Source organism: Pteropus alecto, unplaced genomic scaffold (genome assembly GCF_000325575.1).
Source record: "Pteropus alecto unplaced genomic scaffold, ASM32557v1 scaffold65, whole genome shotgun sequence".
NCBI classification, from domain to species: Eukaryota; Metazoa; Chordata; class Mammalia; order Chiroptera; family Pteropodidae; genus Pteropus; species Pteropus alecto.
The window spans coordinates 9,266,646-9,275,033 of NW_006439191.1; the positions used below are offsets into that span (position 1 = coordinate 9,266,646).

At 42.2% G+C, this 8,388-nt stretch overlaps 1 protein-coding gene across 2 annotated transcripts in view; it reads left to right on the top strand.

The window, feature by feature from the left end:
- Positions 1–8,388, top strand: part of DISP1 (dispatched RND transporter family member 1) — a 125,837-nt gene that overhangs the window by 92,915 nt on the left and 24,534 nt on the right. Inside the window, exon 1 of one of the 2 annotated variants that reach the window (XM_025049829.1) lies at positions 189–221. The exons of the other annotated variant lie outside the window; for it this stretch is intronic. The gene's annotated coding sequence lies outside the window, so the exon portion shown is untranslated. Of the gene's footprint in view, positions 1–188; positions 222–8,388 lie in introns of those variants that run through there. 2 annotated transcript variants of the gene reach the window in all.

Here is an 8,388-nt window from a genome sequence, read left to right on the forward strand (position 1 = left end):
CCTGTAGATCCTCTTTTGGGGTGTGCAGTGCACGGGACCAGGGTCATGAGGTAGTTTGACCTTTAGTACTGTCCCCCCTTAGAAGTGGCAGACACAAAATGCGTTCGAGAACGCATTCGCCACAACCTGCTTCCCTCAGCTGTCAGTGACCAGCAGAATAAGTTGCTCTTCAACTCGTGACCTGCCAAGCCTTGGAACTCCGTCGTTTTAAGGAGAACTAGGTAATTCATAATAGAAGTGTGGGCATTTTTCTTTTGCCAACAAGTTTGGTTGAGTTGGCGTGGGGGTTTATACACTGTGTGCACAATGCACGTTTTTTACCATCGTTCACTGCGGTCTTTGATCTCATCTCTGCAACATGCTCACTGTCTCTCGTGGGGAGATCTCGTAAACTAAGTTTATACACTGTGTGCAAAATGCACGTTTTTACCATCGTTCACTGCGGTCTTTGATCTCGTCTCTGCAACGTGCTCACTGTCTCTCGTGGGGAGATCTCGTAAACTATTTCACAGTTAAAGTGAGGGTGAGTTTTTCTCAGCTAATCAGTAGCCACTGAACGCGTAAGGGGGCTTTAAACTGGACAGACGTGGAAGACAGTAGAGGAAATTCAGCAACACAGTCACCCGTAATCCATAAATATCTCAGCAGTTTCTCCCTTAGAATGGCATATTCCTGCCAGTTAGAAAGAGAACCGAGATTTTAGTATTCGAAGCGTGGACATTCGCTGTTGAAGGGACAAACGGTCACAGTCTGGGGTCCAGATACACCTTCGGAGAGGTCAGTTCCACATGGATTCCAGTGTGATTTTTAGCACCACAGAGGTTAGAAATTATTTAATTTTCCTTAGTTAAAATAAGTAACCCAAGACATTCCGTTTAAAAATGATGATTTAAAAGAAAAGTAATTCAGTATCCTTGTGAATTAAGTCTATAAAATGTAAATTATAGAGTATACTAAAGAGAACATAGTAAGTGTCCTATTAAGGTTTTAAAATGGGGACAGGTGGGGAGCATTCTGAAGACGTGTATAAGCAGTTAAGAATATTTAGCTTTCTGTCAACGTTGCCATTTAGATTACAAAACATTTAAATTCTTTCTTATTCTGCTACCTCATGACCATCTCCTGTATGTAATCTTAAAACAAAATGATCTTCCTAAGAATATTCATACTGTTTTATCATCACCATAATTTTTCTAGAATATTCCAAAATAATGAATAGTCCCTCGAGTGTAAATAGTTTTTTTCAATTATGAAACAAATCTCGGTCGTGCATCGTCCCTGTATCTTTGGTGAAGAAAATGGACTTTAACGGTCTCAATTAAATTTGTAATAACAGTATTAATGATTTTATTGAACCCCCACTATATGCTAGACAGTGTGCTATATTTTACGTGCATTCTCTGATTTAACCCTGAAAACAGCCTAAGGAATTCAGAGTTATTATTGTCATCTCCATTTTATAAATGCAGAACCTAGAGTTTGGAAAAATTAGTGTTTAAAAGATGAAATGGTTCATAAATAAGCGGCAGAGCGTAGAATTGAGTCCTGGTCTGTCGGATTCTGAAGCTTTTCCGTCACATCTCTGCGCTGCTCAAATGTAACTGATTTTTTATTTTTTTGGCTCAAGCTTCTTTGTTTTTAGTTTCCGCATTAGTTCAAGAAACAGTTGCTAAGTGCTCGCTATGTAGTAAGCACAGTGCGAGTCCATCACAGAGCTGAGATGGCACAGATCACAGATCATGCGGGCGACCATGAGAAGCACGGGTGTCTGCCACAGGCTGCCCTCGTCATCTGTAGGTCATTCACGCAGATGGCAGGTGCCCAGAGCTACCGTGGACAGATCCTGAGGAAGAAGCCACCCGACTCCTCCAGGCTGTGTGTGCCGTCCCCACGTAGTACAGAGACCCGACCTAGTGTGGGACACACAGCGGATTCTTGGAGATGCAGTAAACAGATTTTCCACATTTTAAGTGCAGCATGTTCTTTTGGGGGAGTGCGGTCTAAACTGAATCCTCTCGTTTCAATATCACAGTTCGTGCTGTCATCGTCATGGTTTCTGATGCCTTTGTGCCAGGCCCCCGACTACCAGACACTACTTGCTAAGAAAATGGAAACTGTAGACTTTACCCATTACGATTTTGTGCGTCTGGCTGAGTTGGTCCTCACTGCGACCTCCTAAGCACACATCCTATAGCGGCTTTTTTGACGAGCTCCCCTCTCTCTGGTTTACTGGAACCAGAGTTGCCCGTCTCAGCCCCCGGCATGTGGGCAGCGTCACCCGATGCTTGATGAGATCGGTTGGAATGTTTGCTGTCATTTTGCACAGAGGTTAAGAGTGTGGGCCGAGGAGTGAACCGCCCGGGTTCGAATCCCGCCTCTGCACTTATTAACTGGGAATTGGGGTGAATTCTTTAACCTTTCTCAGTTCCTCGGGTATAAAATCTATGCTTATTACCTCACAGGGTTAAGAATTTTAAAATGTTGTAATATATGTCCAGTGCTAACAAGAGCATTTGGCACATAGCGAAGGTCTGTAAATGTTGCTTATTATTACCTCTAATACATCGTTACACTTAATGCTCTTACTTTATATGACCTCTTTCAATGCCTCACAGTTTAACTTTTGCCATCAGGCCTTTCCTGGCATCACCTGGGTCGGTGACCTGTGACGAGCTCATCTCGTTTGTTCACGTCCTCACTTCCGTAGCGTGGGATGCCACCTGCCACTCCCTAAACCGTCGCTTTACGTTCCACGGCCCGATGCCATCCTTTCTGCTCATCCCTCCCCCTGATGGAATCCATGCCTCCACCCTTTCCCCGACTGTCATTTTCGTAATACATTGCTCGCTGGTTTTTCTTACCCCCTCCCAACTGTTAAAAGTTTCGGGTCTTCACTTCCTGCCTGGATCTCTCACTGTCGTGGATAATCCTTTGTCTCCTGCCTGGATCTGTCACCGTCACAGACAGCTCTGTATTCACAAGAGCACGTAGAAATCTCCATTGAAATATTCTGCCCAAATGTCAGAGGCGTGCACTTACTACAGCTAGATATTGTCAACTCAGACGAGATCTTAAAGTGTGGAAGAGACTAAAATATAGGGAGCAGAACAGTATGGATTTTTAAATAATCTATTCAAAAGTAACATAATGACAGATGACGGTCCCAGGAGTGGCTTTGCTGTAGACCCTTGAAGCTTCGCTGCTCGTTGAAGGCCTTTTATAGCTAATTTAAGGTGTCTACCTTTTAAGTCATCAGGACAGATATTTCTAAAACGTCGAGAGAAAAGATGAACAGAGACTCATCTAGGAGTCGCCCATTTAAAATGTTACTGAGACTTCATTTTTATATATTTTCCTCAACTGAGCTAACTCGAATTTTACTATCTAAAGTGCTACTTAAACTTTTATTTTTGACCGGATGAAAAAAGGCGATCCTTTAGGCAAAGCTAATCTATGGCGATGAAAGCCTGAATGTTGCTTACCTCTGGGGTAGGGTCTGATTACTGATTGGAAGGGGTACAGGGGAGCCTTGTGGGGTGCCGAGAAATGCCCTGTAACTTGATCTGATTGGTGCTTACACGGATGTGTACATCTGTAAGCATCCGTCAAGCCAGACACTTATACGTTAGGCCTCTTACTACAGAGCTGGTATGTTAGGCCTCTTACTACAGAGCTGGTGAGCTAGGAATGGCTTAAGAGTGACGTGAGGGATTTCAGAGTCTCTCCCCTTTAATCCTAAAATTTCCCATCTTCTTAGCCGAGCTGCCATCTTGATATTTATCCGTTTTCTTTGATTCGAAGATAGCGAAGTTAAGTTGCATTTTTAGTTCGGAATCTAAGAAGTAGAGTATTTTGGGACATGATCACAGTCTTGTCCATGGCCCGCCTTCTTCGCTTTCCCCCTCACATTTCCGTCAGCCTCCCAGCGTCCTGCTTTGGTGCTGGAGAGAAGAAACTGTGTCTTTGACTTGCGACTGCTCAACAAACGCACAGCGAATTGGAACTTTTAGGGTGGAGAAGAGATGACAAAGGGGCGATTTAGTGATGCTGAAGAGATGAAGGGCTGTGCTTAGGCGGCCTTCCTCAGGAGAGGTGGGAACGCATCCTTTCCAGCCCTACGCTGAAGGGTTCGCGATAGACGGAAGCCAGGATGATAAAAAGATGTGCGTTTTCCACGTAGAAGAACCAGATATCAGCACTTCCAGGAAGAAGGAGCGGAAAGGGTGTTTTTTTTAACATTTACGACAAGAAAGAGTCCTTGGATTCTACAGATGCAAGTCTTTGCCTCCAAAATACCTCAGCCTGTGACGTAAAGTCAGATTCTGGGAAAGCTTGGTGTTGACGTAGGGATGAGTGTGAGTTGGCTTTGCAGAGGATGATCAATGCAGGGGGAGGCGTTGGGGAGGCTTGTGACCATGTTACCGCCGTGTGGTCCACGCAGCCAGCCCGTCGTGAAGCTGTTCGGAGTGAGCAAAGGGCGTCTGAGAGTTCCTTGAGGGTCTTTGTTGTAGACTGTAATCTAGCACGTGCGTGTCATCTGAGAATTCAAGTTCTCCTTTTGGTTGGGGGTCCATTGAAGAATCTCTTCCCATCTTTCATTAACCAGAATTGTTTTCAAGTAGCAGATGCAACGATCACACTCAAAAGCTCTTAGTTGCTTCAGAGAATTAGGATTAACTAACCATATTCTGTCGTGAGACTTGCCTATCCTGAAGCCAGAATAACTGAAACAGTGTGATTCTGTGAGAATCGGATCAGTGGATCCACTCAGACTGAGGAAGCAGAGAAGCTTCATGAATGAAACCCCGAGATAAGCCCCTGGGCCAGTGACTGCCACCAAGCTCGCATTCTCAAATGGGGCCAGACCGGCTGTCCTTCCTTCTGACAGGTCAGCCCTCTTCCGGCGGGGCAGGAAGGCAGACAGCGGATTTCCCCAGGCCTCGTACCCTCCCAGCCCAGTTTCTCCAACTAACCGAGACATTTCTGTCACCACTGTTTAGTCCGGAAGGACCCATCCATCTTAGAATCCGCATTTGTCCCAGCTGATCATTAAACTCAAGGGAGCAAGTGTGACCTGATGGTGCCAAGCCACAGCCGGCACTGGGTTTGGGTGGTCCAGCTGGACCATGGAATCAGCCCCTGGCAGCACAGATGCAGCACGATCAGCTCTTTGTTCTCACAATATCAGATGCCATGTATTTTATGAAAATGAATTTTTGGACTCTATTTTTCTCCCCTTAAAACAGAGCTTTACAGAAGATGATAATCGAGCATCACAAAGTAATAGTAAGTGAAACCTAGGGAAAAATGATATCTGGATCAAGGGTAACTCTTACTGTAAAAGAAGTCATAGAGATTACAAAAGAAATTTAAAATACACGTTCAAAAAAATCGTGTTAAAAAAGGTGCCACAAACTAGGAAAAAATATTTGCCACAATTGTGATTTTTTCATAGCTTTAATACAAGCCTCTTATAAATAAATGAGAAAGATAGATAGATGTACGTAAACAAAATAGACAAAAAGTCATGTATTACTATGAGTACAGTTGTGTGCATAATATAAATAATGGTAAATATAATGGAACATTATACAGCTACCGAAAATTATGTTTTCTGAAGAGTTTCATGACACGGACTTTAGGCATCCAATATGATCCTAATCGTGTACATATTTAATGTGTATATTTTGGCCCAAAGCATAAAATACTGAAAGGAAATAGAGCAGAAAAAATTACAGAGGTTAGATCTATATAGTGAGAGGAAGGGCGATTCTTTTTCTGTATCATTTTCTGCATTTTCGTACTTTAAAAAAAGAATGTGTTTTTTAATCAGAAAACAAAATCAACATTGAAACAGTGTTTCTCATCAAAGCCTGGCTCCTCCTTTAAAAATCAAAGTTCATATTTCAGAATGGATGAAACGTTAACCAAAAAAGCCTATCAAAGGTAAATTTTTTAAATTAAAAAAAAAGAAGAAGATTTTTATACTGCCTGTGTCAGGTAGTGAGTGGGTGGGGGACTCAGGAAGGAGGCTTTTGGAAATTGAAAAGTAACCGTTTTCACTGAGCACTGTTTTTGTGTTTGCTTTTCCGGTGAGCTGGATGGTGTCTGACCTCTGTTTACCAGGAGGGCCTTTGACAACCTGGCACGGTGCCCTCCGGTGTTTTTTCCTCCGCTGACACATGCTAGCACGAAGGTGACCCTGGCATCAGATTTCGTGCGTCTCCTTCCTCCCACCGATCATTTTTAGCACTTTTTCACGAAAGCATGTATCCAGCCATTTAAAAGGCCTCCCTAGAGATTCAGATAAAGAGCCAACATTATTTTGCAAGGAATTTTAAAATACTGGTTCTTCCCTCCCTTGCAGGAGGATTGTTTTTCTTGATTATTTAACGAAGTATTTCAACATAGAGTTTTGATTAGGGGAAACCTGGAGTCTCAGCTTTTGCCGTGGCAGAGTGTTAAAAATACCTATGTGGTGACTCGAATTATCTAAAATTCCAGAGGAGACTACAGGAGAATTTCACGGCAGAAAAAGACCTTAGAAATAATTTCATCCATCTCACTTTATTTTACAGATGAGGGTCGAAACCAGAGAGATTACAGCCCAAGACTAATACCCACTTGGTATCAGGTCCTCTGACTTCTTATTGTGGTCTTTTTAATACATTATTCTTAGAACAGTGTCCTAAACTTTGATGTGGTTGTGAAATGAATACATTGAATTTAAGGTTTTAGCCAAGCTGCCCTAGTACAGACACAGAGCCTCACAAGGACCCCACCGTAGCTTTAAAACATGTGGTCCCACCTTGGTGGGGTTGTCCTCATTTTTTCCTCAGAAAATTCTCAGTTGTCCTCATTCTTTTCAGCTAAGTCGATTTTTTTTTTTTTTTTTGTCTCAGACTTTTGGCTGAGAAGAAAACTCCTTTTCTGTCAGTATTATTTTTATAAAAACTGTGAATAGTTTTGCTTTGATCTTTATGAAAGCTTTGGACAGTGAATTGAGTTACATACATTTAATTTTTAAGCAAAAGGATGAATAAGAGAAAATTTAGTTAAGGAAGAAAAATCAATTCGCTGTATATTGTTCTTAAAAGCATAATTAAAGAATTTCTGTAGAAACTGAAGGAGTGGTCTATTCTCCAAGCTAGTAAAATGAAGATATCACAGCAGCTGCAAGGTATTGGTTACACTGTTGGAATTCATTCTGATACAGTGGGTTTTTATTATTTTTTTTTAACTCCCCACCCCAAGTGCGTGCGTGCGTGTGCGTGTGTGTGTGTGTGTTTGTGTGTGTGTGTGTGTGTGTGTTTAATAGCAGGTGTGACTTTAAACCTTCCCAATTGGAACTTGTATGATACTGAGTAAATTCATAGGGGCAAAATAATCCAAAATACGTCGACATGAATTTAAGAAAGATGAATAATCTTCCTTGTCATTTTGAGCTCAAATAATACCTCTCACACTGAGCAAAATGTAGACGTGTTATACTGATCACTGAGAATCATCAAATGTTGGAGAAGATAATTCGTAAGTTTATGAATTATGATTTTTTTATACTTTTGATCTCTGGTCTAATTGATGAAAGCCTTACCCTGTTCGTAAAATAGATAACTTAAATTTATCTTCAGAAATACAAACATACCTTCGCTGAGATTAGAATTAATGTATTAACTCTTCTCTGTATAATTTGTACAGTTTGTAATTAAAATGGAAAACATTTTTACTATTTTATAGACAAAATCCATACAATTTCAAAAGTGAAGAAATGTTTGTGTCTTATCTTAACAAAAGTAATGAAATATATTCTGCGTAAATCTTAAACAACAGTGAGTATGGAAATGTGTTAGAACGTACATAAGTTTATATAAACCTTGGTTTACCCAAAATTTCACCAGAATGTCTCTCTTGCATATACATTTATGACCGCTGATACTCAGTGTTTTCATTCACGCTTGATGAGCTTCTCAGGGGCTTTCTGAGTCATTAAGGGAAGAGGAAAGTATCGTCCGTTTTTCCATCTCAGCTCTGCGTACCTGGAACCAGCTCCAGCCTCGTCTCCCCATCTCTGCTGTCTGTCTCCCCTTTCTCAGTCAGCGAGCGTGTCGCCACCAGGCCATCCATCCTGACTCGTGTTTGCACGGTGTTCATTCAGCGTCCCATGCCCATCATCCATTTCGATTTCGTGCTTTGCCCCAAAACAGCCGCTCCCGCCACACGCTGCCCTCCTCGCTGCGTCCTGATACGCATCGTTTCCTCCTCTCTTCCTCCCATCCTTCTCTCCGAAACCTGCCCGTCCTTTGAGACCCAGCTCGGATTCCACTTCTCACGGCAATGGCTGCTCTTCGGACTGTTCCGTTCCAATTTCACCTCCCCGTTTCCCACACT